General features: G+C 45.9%; 1 protein-coding gene and 1 pseudogene across 4 annotated transcripts in view; one reads left to right on the top strand and one right to left on the bottom strand.

The window, feature by feature from the left end:
* SH3GL1 (SH3 domain containing GRB2 like 1, endophilin A2) overlaps window positions 1-18,819 on the bottom strand; it is a 565,510-nt gene that overhangs the window by 59,572 nt on the left and 487,119 nt on the right. The gene's annotated exons all lie outside the window — the stretch shown is intronic.
* LOC143974408 (acyl-coenzyme A thioesterase THEM4-like) lies at window positions 12,049-17,295 on the top strand (annotated as a pseudogene). Its single transcript, XR_013272216.1, has 7 exons — window positions 12,049-12,158; window positions 12,917-13,023; window positions 14,685-14,823; window positions 14,913-15,066; window positions 15,203-15,313; window positions 15,525-15,649; window positions 16,959-17,295. The product of XR_013272216.1 is annotated as an acyl-coenzyme A thioesterase THEM4-like (transcript).

Raw genomic sequence — 18,819 nt, 5'->3', positions numbered from 1 at the left:
AGGTACCTTTACGGTAGGCCTGGAAGGCCTGGTGCAAGGCACAAAAGCTGAGGCACACAATACGATTTGTTTAATAAATATAGCAAAAAAAGTCACCATTATATCAGTTTAAACTGCCAAGTAGGAAGAGTAATCTCTGGGGGGGGGGGGAGGTGAGGGTTCTGACAGCAGTCTTTAAACAGACCCCCCCCCCGCTGGGACCACACATATATAGGAGACAGACCAGCTGGAATTATGCATAAAGTTTAAAATGACTCCTTCTAAGGGAGACATCTTAAGCCATACAGGGTGTATATAAAGAAAAAGCATTAGCTTCTTCACTTACCTTGTCCTCGCTGCAGGATACTGCTGATTTAACAGACGGATCCAATTTTCACCCATTATGGTGGGTAGTGTAATTTAACACCTCAGGACAACCTTTGGTAATGTAACAAGACCAAAAAGAGTCCTGGTTCCTAGGGTCCAGCTCTTGAAGAGAAGCATTACAGGCAACGCCTCGTTCTTCAACTAGAGGCCCGGGCACCATCCTCTGGCCACAGTGGCGTGGCTGGATCCGGTTGTGGAGGTTTTTTTTTTTTTAAATCCAGCATGGATTTCTCCTGGAGCTCCTCAGAGCATATCTTGACTCGTGACCAACACCTTAGACACTGGCGAAAAAACTGAATGCTCCTGGTAGGAGGAGGAGTTATATAGGGGAGTCAACTTCCTGTATTGGTTATACCAGTGTCAACACCTGAAGGTAGGCCCATAACCCACCAATTACTTGAGGCTCTGTGTCCTATGATGTACGATAAAGAAAAATTTGTGTATATATCTGTGCTCTCACTCCTAGGGTGGTCAGTTTTTGTATAAGAAAGCAGAGGGACTGACAGGAACACCAGGTATTTATACAAAAAGCAATACAAGGAGAACAGAATACTTTTTCATACAAGTACATGGTATGGCAGGAACATATCAGGCATGTGTGTTGCTATGGCCATTTGTATAGTGACTTTATTGCACTAATATAGAGTTAGATTTAGTAACAGCATTTGTTTACAGAGGCCCTTCCCCCTCCATTGATATGTAAATAAACAAGATGGATAGGTTTTGGAGCCGAGTAGAGGAAGTTGGTGTGTGCAGGAACTGGGTGGGAGGGGCATGGAGAGGGTTTGAAAGAAAACTTGTGTTCAGACAAGAGAGTTGTGTTTGGAAGGACAAAGAGGGGACATGGCTGCCAGAAGCTGGAGAACTCCGAGTTGGACTGAGCAAAGGACCATGGAGGACATCTTGACCCCTAAGTTGAGTAATTGTTTAGTTTACACAATGTGTAGGCATTACAATGGGGGCTCGTGGCCTGAATTTGTGCTAAAATTTCAACTGAAGCAGATCTGTTTTCTGTGGTGTGTTTTGTTGCCAGCATATGAAATGGGTTTACATAATATTTAAAACGTGGTCAAAAGACTTGCCTTGCAAATCTGAGGAACAGATGCCCAATAATGAAACGCCCTTGGAGCACTATCAGATCTCCTAGAATGCACCTTAAATGTTAAGGGAGAAATCCTATACTTGAGACCATAGGCTTTAATGATGATTTGCACATTCCACCTAGCAACAGTAGAGTGAGAAACAGAAACCCTCTGGAAAGCACAGAAGGAACATCATTTTTTAAGAAGCTGTAGCAAGTAGGCAGCTCTTACAGTGCAACGACAAAGTCAAGGCAGGGGGGAAAATTTTCCTTGGGGTGTTTTGGAGCAGGGGAAAACAATATCTGGGCTGCAGCAGAAGGAGGAAACATGCTTAGGGAGAAGAAAGGCTCTAAGCCTCAGGACAACCTTGTTTTAACACTAGGAATGGCTCTTACATGATGGACAGCCCATTCCCCCAGATTCAGACAATGACTGCCAATTTTTCATGCCTGGGATGTGGATAGCAGAATAGGCAGTTTTTCTCAAGTGAGGATCAAGTCTTAATCCCTTTGAGCGCTGTGACTTCTGGTAACTCCCTAATAGTTGATGCAAGCTACAGCTGTCACACTGTCTGACTGAAATCAGGCTGGGCGATTTTCGTGCATGAGTAGTCCAGCATTGATGGGACAATTGAATCACTCCATGTTTCACAATGTTGGAGATCTGCATTTAGGACTCCTTATTCCACCTCCTTATTCAAAAAAAAAAAAAAAAAAAAGACTGCTGGCAACACAATTCCAAGGGCTGACTTTTGCAGTATTCCTTAAGGATGGTATTTTAGGATTAAGCGTAACTGCTCGAATGAGCAGGATTTTGAGAGAGAGGCTGCAGCATTGAGAGACAGTCTATTAATACAGGGTTATAGTAAAAAAATAAACCTTCAAAAAGAGCCTACTAAAAAACCTGTGGAAGGCCACTATCTGAACTGTTGTTTAGAGGTAAAGATAAGGAGAAAACAGTAGATACTGTCAAGTTTATAACATATGTATCATCACCAACAGGTTAGAGGTGCCCTGGAAAAGTTCTGGTGCCTACGTAATACAGACGAAGTGGTAGGTAAATGTTAAACCCATACCCAGAGGTAGAAAAAACTAGGTATAAACTGGAGTATAAATCTCAAGTAACCTAAAACAGCGTACTATAAAAGGGCAAAACATCAGAGACAAATCCAAATAAAATAAAATGTAATCTTTCTTTTACAAATATTAAAATTAATATAAACATTAACATCATACTGCAAACATGTAAGGGAAATGGTACCTTCTGAGTAACTACACAAAGCACTGTGATAATACATACAATCACATATACAGAGGTCAAAACATTTCAAATATTTGGCTTCTTCAGGACTGGACAAGAAGAAAGCAAGCTACATAGAGCAATTCATATATTAGTACATAATACGACGGGTCAATCCTAAAGTGTTACTAAACCCCCAACAGTAAAATCAGTCTGTATATGTAAGTAAAGCATGCTGGTTATACTCACTGTGGAACCTAAGGGGTTTATCATGTGCATTGTGTAAAGAGGCCGTTTGATCATGTATGCAGATCCTCCTTCTTTCACTGACTCCAAAACAGGTCCGGATAAGACAGTTACTGGAGTCAGGCTGCACAGGCTCAGTTTGGTGTATATTGCTAGATTTTTTTTTTCTTGGGAGAGTGCATGTGATCAGCACAGATCAGCACTGTCCAGACAGAGGGTTAGGGATCCTGGATCCTGATAGGACAGCCAGTGCAGTGTAAAAACTCCTCCTACAAGTTTTAACCAGACACTGATAGAAGTCACAAGACTGCTATATACTGCTGATGAGAAAAGGTATTTGGCAGTTTATATTTACTAAAACGTATGCATTTCCATGTTCTGTGGGGGACCAGTAAATGCAGGGTCCTAGGTTTAGTAACACTTTAGATAACAACAGGTTTCATATGTATATATCTAAATCTGCATACTCCTACTGGTGGATATGTTGTCTGCCCATCAATGCCTGGGGCACGGGCCACTTCCAATCCACCAGAATCTTCTCCTAGGGGTACATGGCAATGTGAGGCATTCCATTTTTGTGACTGGATTTTTATTTATTTATTTAACCAATCATTCTACCTTCCTAATGGTAGCTTTCACCAAATTAAGCATCTTGTAGACTGCCTCACAACAGGATTTAGCTCTGGACTTTGACTGGGCTATTCTATCACATAGTTACATAGTTAGCAAGGTTGAATAAAGACACCATTCCATCCAGTTTAACCTGAGTGTCTACAATTGTCCCTATCCCTGTACATTGCACACTCATATCAGTCCCTACTCTCAAGCAACCCCGCAATCCAAGGTCCACATTCATATACTAGTGCCAATTTTTTGGACAGAAGCCAATTAACCTACCAGCATGTCTTTGGAGTGTGGGAGGAAACCCAGAGGAAACCCACACAGGCACAGGGAGAACATTACAAACTCCAGGCAGGTAGTGCCGTGGTTGGGATTTGAACCAGCGACCCTTTTTACTGTTAGGCGAGAGTGCTAACCCCTACACCACTGTGCCGCTCATGAATATGATTTGATCTAAACCATTCAATTGTAGCTCTGACTGTAGGTTTTGGGTTGTTGTGCTGCTGGAAAGTGAACCTCCACCCCAGTCTCAAGTCTTTTGCAGACTAACAGGTTTTCTTCTAAGATTGCCCTGCATTTGGCTCCATCCATCTTCCCATCAATTCTGACCAGCTTCCCTGTCCCTGCTGAATAAAAGCATACCCACAACATGATTCTTTCATCACCATGTTTCACGGTGGGGATTGTGTGTCCAGGGTGATGTGCAGTGTTCGTTTTCCGCCACACATAGCATTTTGCTTTTAGGCCACACAGTTCAATTTGGTCTCATCTGACCAGAGCACCTTCTTCCATGTTTGCTTTGTGCCCCACATGGCTTATCGCAAACTGCAAATGGGACTTCTTATGGCTTTTTTTCAACAATGACTTTCTTCTTGCCACTCTTCTATTAAGGCCAGATTTTTGGAGTGAACAACTAATAGTTGTGCTGTGGACAGATTCTCCCAGTTGAGCTGTGAATCTCTGCAGCTCCTCCAGAGTTACCATGGGCCTCTTGGCTGCTTCTCCAATTAATGCTCTCCTTGCCCAGCCTCTCAAATTAGGTGGACGCCCATGTCTTGGTAGGTTTGCAGTTGTATCCTACTCTTTCCATTTTCAGATGATGGATTGAACAGTGCTCTGTGAGATGTTCAAAGCTTTGGATATTTTTGTATAACCTAACACTGCTTTAAACCTCTCCACAACTTTATCCCTGACATGTCTGGTGTGTTCCTTGGCCTTCATGATGCAGTTTGTTCACTAAGGTTCTCTAACAAATCTATGAGGGCTTCCAAGGAAAGCTGTTTTTATATTGGGATTAAACTAAACACAGGTGGACTCCATTTACTAATTAGGCGACTTCTGAAGGCAATTGGTTCCACTAGACTTTAGTTAGTCCGAATACAAATGCACGCAACACTTCAAATATTTGTAAAAAAGAAAATGTGAAATGCATTCATAATTTTCCTTCCACTTCACAATTATGTGCCACTTTGTGTTGGTCTATTTTTATTTTATTTTTTTACATTTTTGGCTGTAACATGACAAAATGTGGAAACTTTCAAGGGGTATGGATACTTTTTCAAGGCATTGTATGTCAAAGTGAAGCATCTACAAAGATTTATAGACACTCAGGGTATACATTTTTATTATTCTTCATATCCATATGGTGTTAACATACTTACCTATAGGGTTATATATATATTACACCACCATATTCAAGTGAAGTGATAAAATTATTTTCCAAATTTATTTCAGGACAGCATTCAGGTCACTTATGCCCAGGTGACAAATGCACATTGCTGGGGTTAGGAGAGCACCACTAAGATTGTGGACCCTACGATCGCTGCGGATGGAGCTCTGGGTGGTTCAGGAAAGCAGCTCCACCTGAACACTGACACGGACTAAGCAGGGAGCTAGAGCACGCAAGATTCCCCAGGGCAAGGATACCAGCAGGTAGTATTCACCAGAGCCTTTAGTGGTTAGGATGGATTTGGCTGCAGCTGACTCCAGGTCATGACCCCCGGGGTGTCTCAGCTCATGCTCATGGAGTGGCTCTGCTAAACAGAGTGGAGGCAGCAGTTCAGGGTTAAACACAGGATAGTCAGGAGAAGCAGCCAAGGTCAAGGCAACTAGCAGGCAGGGATAGTCAGGAAGGCCCACCAAGTCGGGGTTACTAGCAGACAGGAATGGTCAGAGGGACATGCCAAGGTCAGCACACAGAAGTCAGAGATGACATACAGCAGGACTCCACACCAGAAGCCTAAACACAACTGTTTCTCAGGCAAAGATGGCTTGCAGTACACAGAGTTAAATAGTTTCCTAGCTTCTTTCCAAGCTGCACAGCCTGGAATGCTCTCACAAAGCGAGCCTTGAGCATTCTACCTATTAGGACCTCCGGTCTCTTCTTTTTCATAAAACAAAGCAGAAACTGGCGTGAGTTCCTTGCACTATGTATGAATATTCAAAAAAACAGGCACATTACTGGCCCGGCTCTACATGGGCCCCCAGAATTTTTATTCCTTCAATTAAGGCCTCTACAGGGCAGAGATTGGCCTCTGCAATGGCTGCAGAATTTCGTATCTTTTATCGGGAACTTTACAATCTCAGACACTGTTCAGTGGCAGATCCCCCTATGACTGCATTATCGACAACTCATTCTTACATAGCCTCCTCGGGTATGCCATCTGTTGCTTCTGAGGTGAGGGAGGAGTTGGAGGAACCTGTTACAATGGAGGAACTGGGGGTGACTTTGGCCAGTTCTAAACTGAAGAAATCTCCCAGTCCTGAGGGGCTCACTCTAGCTTATTATAAGGCATTTTATGAGGTTGTCTCCACACTTATGCATTGATATGCCAGAAACTGCTGAAGAAACATTTTATCCAAAATAAACAGAAAGATTTCCTTTGATTTACTGCCTGGGTTTCTTTTAGCTGTCTCCTAGGTTCTCCTATGGGCTTTTCTTTTTGGACATGTTCTTCAATAGTGCAAACGTAATTTATTTGATACATGAGGTGACAATCTCTTCTTCAGTGAACTATTATGTTGTGGGTTTGCTACACACACCCCCCTTGTTTTTGTTAACGTATGTAAAGCATTACTGAGAAAAATATTCATAATTTTCAGCACCATGAATGAAATTTGTGGAGTCATGAAAATGGCATGATTGTGGCAAATTATAAAGCACTGTGGGAGTTATTTACTAAAGGAAAATCCACTTTGCACTCCCAGTGCACTGCAAAAGTGTACCTGAAATTGCACTTGTAGTGCAAAGTGGATTTGCCTTTAGTAAATAACCCCCATTGTCACTGTAAAATCAACTTACTACAAAAATTAATATTGAGCATTGAAAGAAGCCACACATTTTTTTTTTTTTTAACAAGATTGGTCTTTATCATATAACAAATAAAATGGAACAAGGAGAGTAGGCAAACTGTATAGATCAGTACATTCAGTGTTACATTCAACCTCCCACGTGCGTATGTTCTAGAATGGCAAGTTGGAGCTGTACCCCTCATCTGGAGGGGGGGCATGACCAGCTCATGCTAGTGTCCCACTACCTTGGGGCGGTGCCCTATTCCCTGTACGACAGAAGGATTAGAATTGCTCTGTCCATGGTAGCCATATCCGGTCGAATTTCTGTGGGCAACCTCTGTTAGTATAGGTCATCTTATACAACGGTGGCACAGCATTAACAGCGGAGTCTCATGACTCCCCCTTGGGGGGAGAGGGCGATGCCCATTTCTTAAGGACTTTCTTCTTGGTGTAGCACAAACAAGAATCAGATTAGCAGCTTTGTGTACCAAGGTCTTTGATCGTCTTCATAGATACCCAATAGAGCCAGTTTGGGTGACACCGGTAGCGTTAGTTGTAAACGAATATCGATACAATCAAAGACAGCTGTCCAAAATTTCACAATAAGGGGACAGGTCCAAAACATATGTAAATATGTGCTATCAGGGGATTGCCATCTGGGGCAGTTTGGTGACCTGTGAGCGAAAATCTGGTGCAGTCTCTGCGGCATGTAGTAAATGCGATGCAGGAATTTAGTGTGCAGCAGCTCATCTCTAGAGGATACCAGCAGTTTAGACCCTTCCTCAAAGCATGCATCCCAGGTTTCCCTGTCCAGACTAGGGACGTCAGCCTGCCACTTGTCCAAGAGGGTGTTCATTTTGGGGCAAATCGACTCCCAGTAGGGCAAGATACATAGTAGAGAGTTTTTTTTTTTTTTAGGGTCTCCTGTGCTAGAATTGCTTCAATGGGGTCCGTTTTCAAGTTTATAGGCCCAGGGAATTGGGCCCTGACTGCATGTTTTAGCTGCTAATATCTAAATAACATTCTCCCCGGGGGACCATATTTCCCTGCTAAGTCCCGGAAGGAAAGCAGTGTCCATGAATGGATAACATCTTGGAGGACCTTAATCCCATACTGGGCCCATAGCTGTGGGTCCGGTATTGGAGTAGAAAACATTTTACTCAAAGCACATTCACATGTGCATTAGAAAAGGGTTTTTGAACAAACCAACATCTTTTGTGTATATCTTTTTTTTCACATTGTAAATATCCTTTTTTTGGTTAAACAGGCATATTTCAAAGCATAACATACACAACTCAGGAACTTCCAAAGTTCAACATTGATAAAGTGAAGGCAATATCAGACAGTGGTATGTCCAAACTGTTTTGATATTGCCTTCATCAGATGAGATGATGTCACCCCTTGTAAAAGACAAATTTTGAAGATGCACACAAATTGGGATTCAAACTGGGGATTTTCCTCCTGATCCCATGCCTAATGTCAACATGTTCTAGCTCCCATCATGGGGGGGATCAATGGACGTGTTTTGGGGGTGCAACCCCTTCCTCTCACCTAAATGATTTGCGAGGAAGGGGTTGCACCCACAAAACGCGTACATTGATATCCTGTGATGGCAGATAGCACATGTTTACACACCATGTGCATCTTCAAAATCTGGCTTTTAAATTTTTTATTCAAAGCAAAAATACTCAAGAAAACTGTATCATTTTTGTGTGTTTTATATTCTGCCTTAAACATCAATGATGTTCTTCATTTTTTGTTGAAGATCATTGATGGTTTCCTATATATTTTCTAAATCACGACTGCACCCCATTCTCTCCCCGATGAGCATCTGGGCACTTTCACTTGTGAAATTATATTCTTCTTCCATAACATCCACATCACCTAAAAGAAATAAAACACACCATTATAAATTTGCAGGCATCCATCTATTACCTTAAGCTGTGGTCTCAGACACTTACCTATTGTGGTGACAATTTTGCCCACTTCATAAACGTCTCCCTCCACATCGTCTGCTTGTGGTTTTGGGATTTCCCCTTCTTTAGGAGGTGGGGAGTCCCTGGTGTCCTCAGATGTCCCAAGTCTTTTCTACCCTATTATAATAAAAAATCTGAATACTTAGCACACAAATAAGATTTAAGGGGAAGAAATAGGAATATGAAACATTACTTGGAAGTGTCATACAATTGTCTGTTTTGGCAGAGTTCAAAGCTGAAGAACATTTTATTTCATTTCCTTTCTAAAGCTGGAATACTTACCTTTGTTAAAGTACACACATGTAGAGGCCCCTAGTATCCACTGGAGCACCTGTGTGGGACACCCTAAATAGTTTGTTCTGGTGTCCCACACTAGTGCTCCTGTATCCAGATGTATAAACAGCTGCTGAGTGTCCTCTCCTTACACTGAATCAAGTTTGCATTTCATTCTGGTTACAAACCCATCTTGACAACAAATTTATTTTAATACAAATAGGCCTGAACAAATGTAGTTAACCTGTATCTGCCAAAAACATCTTATAAGTGGGCGAACAAACGATGTTTCCTACAACCGATTACTGTGCCTATGAACATGAAAGTTGCCATTTTAAACTGTACCACAGTAAAGAAAAGCACATGGAGCAGCATGCAAGCAATAATAATAATAATAACAACAGGAACACACGACAAGTACTTGGTTTTTAGAAGCAGTTTCCTTATTTTTCTGTACTGATGGTGCTCCCTCAATTTAAGGTCTGACCATCGTTTCCTCAATTGCTCCTTGGATCGTCGTACCCCAAAATTCCCGTGCAGACTCTTCACAACTTTAGTCATGATCTTGGCCTCGCATCTGGGTTTGGGTAAAGTCCATGCTTCCCATCATAGTTGGCCCTCGGCAAGATATCCACTAACTCTATAAAGGACATATTTGAGGCCTTAAATCTCCTCCGGGATCGGGACGTTCGTGGCTCCGGCCTTTTCGTCGTTGGATGCACCTGTTGTCTCTCCACCATGTGCTCTTCCACTGCGCCGAAAGAGAAGGAGCAGGGAATATACTAGAAAGAACGTCAGTGCATGCATGCGCAGTGAAATTTATATATATATATATATATATATATATATATATATATATATATATATAAGCGGAACATGCGTGCGTTGTACGTACGATCTGTGAGTGGAGGACGGAGTAACGGAAGCGACGATCGTTATAACGATGGTACAATTTTAACTTGGTGCATCAGTGCTATACTGCTTATAGATTGAGGCCTATATTGGGTCAAGATTAGGAGAGTTATGCTTGACATTAGGGTTTGTCTTGTGTCGTGTCTTGCAGAGAATGTTCAGGGAGCTGCCCTGTCTGTGGTAGCTGAACCACCCGTTTTTTAATAATCAAAGAGGCAGGCAGCGCTGGAGAAACTGCTTTAATTTGTGAAGCCAATGATCCCCATGGCAGACATCAAGTATTTAACCTCCAAAATTGGTGGCATGAGGAACCCTTAAAATAGGGAGCTCATGAAGGTCCAGGAGATCAGGAGCAGCAGATGACATTTATGTACCCAGGCTGTGGTACTTTTGACAGACTGCATTTTCTGTCAGACCAGAGGGAAAACAGGCCAGCACTCTCTAACCTTCCTTCAAGGCTTTCTCCCCCCCCCAGCTGAGGCTTCCGACGACCAACCTGGGCCTTCAAGGCAGCAACATGTGGAGGAGCCCAACTTGAGTCAGGTATAGCATTCTTAAAAATATTTCTGGCTGTCAAATTAATGATGTTAAATATATTTTTTTTGATAGCCAATTTCTGATTTCACAAAGTGCATTACATATCAATTGACAGTAGTGGCCACAAATGATTGTGACAAGAATGAAAAATGGAGTCAGAATGATAGTCTTTATTAACCACTTCGGACCCAGGCCAATTCTGACATTTCTCTCCTACATGTAAAATTCCTAATTTTTTTGCTAGAAAATTACATAGAACCCCCAAACATTATATATGTTTTTTTAGCAAAGACCCTAGAGAATACAATGGCGGTCATTGCAACTTTTTATCTCGTACGGTATTTGTACAGCAATTTTTCGAACGTGTTTTTTTCAGAAAAAAAAAAACTGTTTAATGCTTAAAAAAAAAAAAAAAACCAGTAAAGTTAGCCCAATTTTTTTGCATAATGTGAAAAAGGAGGATACGCCGAGTAAATAGATACCCAACATGTCACGCTTCAAAATTGCACGCGCTCGTGGAATGGCGCCAAACTTTGGTATTTAAAAATCCCCATAGGCGACACTTTAAATTTTTTTACTGGTTACATATTTTGGGTTACAGAGGAGGTCTAGGGCTAGAATTATTGCTCTCGCTAACGTTCGTGGTGATACCTCACATGTGTGGTTTGAACACCGTTTTCATATGTGGGTGGGACTTACGTATGCGTTCGCTTCTGTGTGCGAGCTTACAGGGACAGGGGCGCTTTAAATTTTTTTTTTTTTATTGTTAATTTTATTTTTTTAGTTTTACATTTAAAAAAAAAAAAATTGATGACTTTTATTCCTATTACAAGGAATGTAAACATCCCTTGTAATAGGAATATGGCACGATCGGACCCATTTACAGTGAAATATGGGGTCAATAAGACCCCATATCTCACCTCTAGGCTGGGAAGAATAAAAAATAAATAAATAAACGATCATGGCTTCCTAGCCAGATCGGCGCCGTTAATTTGAATACCGAGGCCGGGCGTGACGTCATAACATCGCGCCCGGCCTCCGAACGATCATAGAGACTCCGGGGACAATCTAGTCTGCCGGAAATCTCTGATTAATTGCTGGGGCCGGCGGATCCTGTGACCGACTCACCGATGGAAACGGTGAGTAGGTAGAAGCATCGGAGGGCGGCGGGAGGGGGGGCGTCCCCTCCCGCCGCCCGTAAGAACGATCAAGCGGCGGAACAGCCGCAATGATCGTTCTTATGGTGTAGGGAATCGCCGGTGTTGTAAAATTTCATGCGACCCGTGATTTTCGCTCACCCCGTCACTTCCGGTGAGGCTACGTCATTCGCACAGCTGACGGCGGGCCTTTACTGCGCATGTGTCAATCCCCTGCCCTTAACAGCGCATGCGCTGTAGATTTATTCTCATGGTGGAGAAAAATTATAGCCTCGAGTGGGCGGAGACTTGCGGGTGGGCGGGCGGAGCTGAACAGATGCTCAGGACGTCAGCAGCAGCCCCGCCCACCCTAATAACAGGCCTCTGAATATTAAGTGGTGGTGAAAAATCACACTCAAGTGGGCGGAGATTTTCTCCAGGCGGAGGCTTCAGGAAAATGTCTCCGGAATCAGGGACAGGTGTGAATAGAGACGAGTCCTGGAAGATGCTGATAAAAGGGACATTGGTGGAATGGAAGGGGTTTGGAGAGGAGGTGGGCAGGGGAGCTGTTTTGGTCTAAAGCAGCAAAAGAATCACAACTCCCAGCAGGTGAGGGGGGGCTGAGTTCTGGAGCTTGTGGGCTTTGCTGGGACTTTGTAGTTCAGTTCTAGGTGGAGGAAGGATACACAGAGCATGCTGGGATATGTAGTGCTCCGGTGTGGGGGAGGGGACATGCTGGGATATGTAGTGCTCCGGTGTGGGGGGACGGGACATGCTGCGATATGTAGTGCTCCGGTGTGGGGGGGATGGGACATGCTGCGATATGTAGTACTCCGGTGTGGGGGGACGGGACATGCTGGGATATGTAGTGCTCCGGTGTGGGGGACGGGACATGCTGGGATATGTAGTGCTCCGGTGTGGGGGAGGGGACATGCTGGGATATGTAGTGCTCTGGTGTGGGGGGTGGGGACATGCTGGGATATGTAGTGCTCTGGTGTGGGGGTGGGGGGACATGCTGGGATATGTAGTTCCCCGGTGTGGGGGTGGGGACATGCTGGGATATGTAGTGCTCTGGTGTGGGGGAGGGGACATGCTGGGATAGGTAGTGCTCTGGTGTGTGTGTGTGTGTGTGTGTGGGGGGACATGCTGGGATATGTAGTACTCCTCCAGTGTGGGGGATAATGTATAGATTGATGTCGGTGTCCCCGTCTCATCTCCTTCCTGTCTCCTCTCTCAGGCACCATGCTGTACGAAATCTCCAGGATCATCCAGGGCGGCGCTGCCGTCTGCCGCCACGCCTCCACCGCCGCCGCCGCCAGGGTAGAGCATGAACACCTATTCCCTGTGAGTACTGATTGGTTGGGGGAGGGGTTAACCGCCTGGAGTGTCCCCAGTGGGGGAGGGGCATGCCACCTAATGTGCGCGCTCTGCTGCCGGACGGAGCCCCATAGACACTATGCCTCTCTGGATATAAATTTGGATACATTTGTAGCCATTCGGATGTATCTGAATCTCGGAGATGAAATGGTAACACATTTTTGTTGAAATTTAATTTACGTTCATCGTTTTCTCACCCATTCCAAATTATTTATGTACGACTTGGATTCGGATCGTTTGGGGGGAGGGGGAGAAACAAAAAGGTCAACCGATTCGAATTCTGTGTCAAGAAATAGCTGGTTGCTAAAGGGGGGGGGTGGCCGCCGCCGCCGCCGCCGCCGCCTCCTTAACAACCAATGAGTCATCAGCTGTCAGCGGGCTTCCCTACTGGCTGAAATGTAAAACACCCCACCCCCTTTGTGACATCAACAGCCCAGCGTTACCTGGTTGGTGATGTCACAGGGGCGGGGCCACCCCTTAGCCATGTAAGAACCGTCGGACATTCAACAGCGTGGAGCGTTCGAAAGGGGTTTTTATTTATTTTTAAATTTTTTTGGGGTGGAAAGGGTAGGGGTACTACGTACCTCATACTCATTCACATAGTTGGAGGTAGTGTGGGATCTGGGGGGGACTCCTTTGTTTTTTTGCTAATACCCCCCCCCCTTTCCTTGCCTGCCCCCCGGTCTGCATCGGATAAGGGCCTGGGGGGGACTTTTTATTTACTATTTTTGATCTATGTACACCATACTCATTCACATAGGTGGGTAGGGCGGGATCTGGGGTACCCCCCCCACAACCACCAGCCAGGGTTGTTGGAAAGAGGCCCTTGTCCCTATCAGCATGGTGCTTAGGGCAGGGCCCTGGTATGGTGACCTGGTATGGTTTGGGGTGGGGGGGCACTTGCTCATACACCCCCCCTTCCCCCTTTCCTGGGTTGCATGCTTGGATAAAGGTCCGGACCCCTATGCTTTTTTTTTTTTTTTTTTTTATTCCTCTTCCCCATCGGGGGGGGGGGGGCTGGTGCCCATGCAGGGTTGGTTGTTGGGGGGGGGGGGTTTGTTTTTTTTTCCAGGATTTTCTATTGCCAGCACTCATTTGTTTTTACGTTTCAGCTGTCAGTGGGGAATCCCGCTGACAGCCAACGAGTCGTCGGTTGCTAAGGACGTGGCGGACGGCGCCCCCAGCCCGATCCTTAGCAACCAGCTATTTCTTCACACAGAATTTGAATCATTGATCGTGTGGTGTTTGTGTTTTGTTTTGGGTTTTGTTTTGTTTTTTGTTTTTTTTATTTTTTGTTTTTTACGAGTTCAAATTGTTCTTCAAAAAATTGTGGAATCCGTCAGAAAATGAATAAACAAAATTAAAATTTTTAACTAAAATTCTGAAACCAAAATTTGGTAACGTAAGAAATTTGAATGTTCTGCACACACCTCTAGTGCCGCTCACACCCTGACCGCGGGACGGTGATCGCTGTCAGTGGGAGGTGATCCCAAACATCTGCTTCCTATAGGCTGAATATCCACCAAAGACTCCACCCAGAATGTCTTCTTTTTAACCCTCCCAATCATAGAAAAGCCAAAGCGAAGGGCACAGGTCTGACATCTGTTTATTTATTTTTAAATCTGCAGGCCGCCCTCCAACCGCGGGACTACGCCGTGCCCAACCCCACCTGGAACCCCGAAACCAAGAGGCTGTACGAGGAGCTGAGCCGAGACCCGAGCTGGAGGAGACTTCCCTCCTACGAGGAGTTCGCTGGCAGCAGATCGAGTACAAGAATAAGAATAGTGTTTGGCTGTGGTGGGGGATGACATTAGAGTGTAAGCTCCTCTGGTGACCTCTGACCTCCTCCTGTACAGGTATGAGCCTGGAGGCCGACGGGGAAACTCGTTTCTTCACCAGGAACCTGGACCAGGAAGGAATCGGCTTCGAGTATTGTATGTTCTATAACGAGGCGGAGAAGAGGACAGTCTGCATATTCCAGCCCGGGCCCTATCTGGGGGGCCTCGCAGGGTGAGCGTTATTTTCTTTTTTTTTTTTTTTCTTTTTTTTTTTTCTTCGCAGAGCCTACCCTAACCAGAATCCTTTGGTTCCTCGGGCTCTCCTTGTTCTCCTTCCACCTCTCGTGTCCCCTCTTGCCTTCTTCTAGGTACACACACGGGGGCTGCATCGCCACCATCGTAGACTCCACCGTGGGGGCGGGAATTGTAAACAGCATCGGACCGGCTATGACCGCCAACCTGAACCTCGACTATCGGAGGTAAGCGCCCAGGGGGGAGAAGAGGACCTACCTGACACTACATGGTTGTCAGGAGATTGTACAATCGATGGCCGGCGGTGATGATGTGGTAGTGACAGGGGAAGAATAATATTTGGGAGACTCTCGCGGGGGGGGGGGGGGGGTAGGAGTTGTTGATGTTCTGAAGCTGTGATAGCAGAGAGGTGTAATGAGGTTCTCTTTGTGTCTGTAGTCCGATTCCTCTGGGATCCACAGTCCTCATAGACAGCTGAGTGGAGAAGGTCGACGGTCAGAAAGTCTACACCAGATGCCAGGTCCGCAGTCATGACAGCGCTGTGCTTCACAGCGAGGCCACCGGTGAGGACTACTGCTGGGAAATCTTCATTCTGTAACTCCATTCCTTCCTCTCTTGTCTCTCCTGTCACTCATCTGTGGTTTCTGATCTGTCGCTCCTGTCATTGCTCTTCTGTCCCTCCTCCTCCTCTGCCATTCCTGTTTCTTGTCTGCTGTTCCTGACTCTGCTCCTTTGTTGCTCCTCTGCCGGTGCTGGCGTTGCTCCGCTGCCATTCCTGTTTCTTGTCTGCTGTTCCTGTTGCTGCCCCTCTGCCATTCCTGACATTGCTCCTCTGTCCCTTCTTGTTGCTGCTCCTCTCTCCTTCTTGTCTGCTGTTCCTCTGTTGCTGCTCCTCCTCTGTCTCTCCTGTCATTGCTCCCGACGTTGCTCCTCTGCTGTTCCTCTTCATTGTCTGCTGTTCCTGACGTTGCTTCTCTGCCGTTTCTGTTATTGCTCCTCTCTTCCTCTGTCATTCCTGGTGTTGCTCCTCTGTTGTTGCTCCTCTGTCCCTGCTGTTGCTGCTCCTCTCTCCCTCCTTCCCTGCCGTTCCTAGCATTGCTCCTCTGCCATTCCTCTTGTTTCTTGTCTGTTGTTCCTGTCGCTGCTCGTCTGCCGTTCCGGTCGTTGCCAATCCTGTCATTGCTCCTCTGCCATTCCTTTTTGTTTGTTTCTTGTCTGCTGGTCCTGACACTGCTCCTTTGTTGCTCCTCTGCTGTTCCTGTTGCTGCTCCTCTGCCATTCCTGACATTGCTCCTCTGTCCCTCCTTGTTGCTGCTCCTCTCCTTCTTCTCTGCCGTTCCTCTGTTGCTGCTCCGCCTCTGTCTCTCCTGTCATTGCTCCCGACGTTGCTCCTCTGCTGTTCCTCTTCATTGTCTGCTGTTCCTGACGTTGCTTCTCTGCCGTTTCTGTCATTGCTCCTCTCTCTCCCTCCTCTGCCATTCCTGGTGCTGCTCCTCTCTCCCTCTTTCCCGTTCCTGGCTTTGCTCCTCTGCCATTCCTCTTGTTTCTTGTCTGCTGTTCCTGTCGCTGCTCCTCTGCCGTTCCTGTTGCTGCTCCTCTTTCCTTCTCTGCCATTCCTAGCGTTGCTCCTCTGCCACTCCTGTTTCTTTGTCTGCTGTTCCTGTCACTGCTCCTCTCTCCCTCCTCTGCCATCCCTGTTGTCTGCTGATCCTGTTGCTGCTCCTCTCTCCCTCCTTCTCTGCCATTCCGGTTTCTTGTCTGCTGTTTCTGTTGCTGCTCCTCTCTCATTCCTCCTCCTCCTCCCTCCTCTGCCTTTTCTGTTGCTCTTGTTGTTGTTCTGACAATTTACACTTTTTTTTTTCTCTCCTCCAGCTTTGTACATTATGTTGAAGTCAGGAGAATCTGAAGCCCGACTATAATTTGCACATCTCAGACCTCAGGAAATGTTACAGATTCTGTTGGTTGGCAGCTGCACTTTGTACTGTAATGTATCCTGTCTGTCACTAGAGGGCAGCAGATCCCGTACCATAGAAACCCTCCTGGGAGAACTTTTTTATAATGTACTCACCGCTCTCTTGGATTGATCTTTTGTAGCGGTCCCTTTTTTCTAGGTGCAATGACCTCAAACCCGCCCCCACCATGTACCCGTTTTTGTACAGCCCTGTTCTTTGCCTCCTCCCAACCAAATGTAATTAATAATCGTTCATAATTATTGTATGTGACGTTTATTTAAACTGAATAAATACAGAAAATATTTTCACAGCATTTCAAGTGTTGCAAATACCTTCATTGTATCTTCTTCATCCTGGGGACCGTTCCTCCTCTCGCTTCATCCTGGGGACCGTTCCTCTTCTCCTCATCCTGGGGAACATAACTCCTTTTGCCTCTTCGAGGGAACCATTCATCCTCTCTCCTCATGCTGGGAACCATTCCTCCTCTCTTCTCACCCTGAGGACCATTCCTACTCCTCATCCTGGACACCATTCCTCATCTCTCCTCATACTGGGAACCATTCCTCCTCTCTTCTCACCCTGAGGACCATTCCTACTCCTCATGCTGGGGACCATTCCTCCTCTCCTCTTCTCACCCTGAGGACCATTCCTACTCCTCATCCTGGACACCATTCCTCATCTCTCCTCATGCTGGGAACCATTCCTCCTCTCTTCTCACCCTGAGGACCATTCCTACTCCTCATGCTGGGGACCATTCCTCCTCTCCTCTTCTCACCCTGAGGACCATTCCTACTCCTCATCCTGGACACCATTCCTCATCTCTCCTCATCCTGGACACCATTCCTCATCTCTCCTCATCCTGGACACCATTCCTCATCTCTCCTCATCCTGGAGACAATTCCTCATCTCTCCTCATCCTGGAGACAATTCCTCATCTCTCCTCATCCTGGAGACAATTCCTCCTCTCTCCTCATCCTGGAGACAATTCCTCCTCTCTCCTCATCCTGGAGACAATTCCTCCTCTCTCCTCATCCTGGAGACAAGGATCCTGGATGAGGAGAGAGGAGGAATTGCCCCCAGGATGAGGAGAGAGGAGGAATTGCCCCCAGGATGAGGAGAGAGGAGGAATTGCCCCCAGGATGAGGAGAGAGGAGGAATTGCCCCCAGGATGAGGAGAGAGGAGGAAGGTTCTCCAGGATGAAGAGACACAAGAAAGGGTCTCCAGGATGAAGAGACACAAGAAAGGGTCTCCAGGATGAGGAGAGAGGAGGAATGATCTCCAGGATGAGGAGAGAGGAGGAATGATCTCCAGGATGAGGAGAGAAGAGGAAGGTTCTCCAGGATGAATAGAGACAAGAAAGGGTCTCCAGGATGAGGAGAGAGAGGAGGGATGGTCCCCAGGATTAAGAGAGGTATCTCCCCAGCTGGACACAGACACCAGTTCAACCTAACAATGGTTATCCCCATCTTGTCCATGCCATGTACAATCACCCCCCATCCTCTCCATGCCATGCGCCATCATCCCCCATCCTCTCCATGCCATGTGCCATCTGTTATCCCCCATCCTCTTCATGCCATGTGTCATCATCCCCCATCCTCTCCATGCCATGTGTCATCACCCCCCATCCTTTTCTTTGTTCTTCTCCTGTTAGACACATCCTGAGCCCGGAAGTCCCATCTTCTCCCCCATACCTGAAACTAGACAAGAGAAGTTGGCATTGTCCTCCACCTGAGGCTGGGGACCCCTGAGTTGGTGGACACTTTGGGGGGGGGGGGGCAGC

This window comes from Lithobates pipiens, unplaced genomic scaffold (assembly GCF_037356315.1).
Source record: "Lithobates pipiens isolate NorthernLeopardFrog02 unplaced genomic scaffold, aLitPip1_a1.2 Scaffold_13, whole genome shotgun sequence".
In the NCBI taxonomy this organism is placed as follows: Eukaryota; Metazoa; Chordata; class Amphibia; order Anura; family Ranidae; genus Lithobates; species Lithobates pipiens.
Note: the sequence above shows the minus strand (reverse complement) of the source record. Positions and strands in the feature narration are given on the sequence as shown.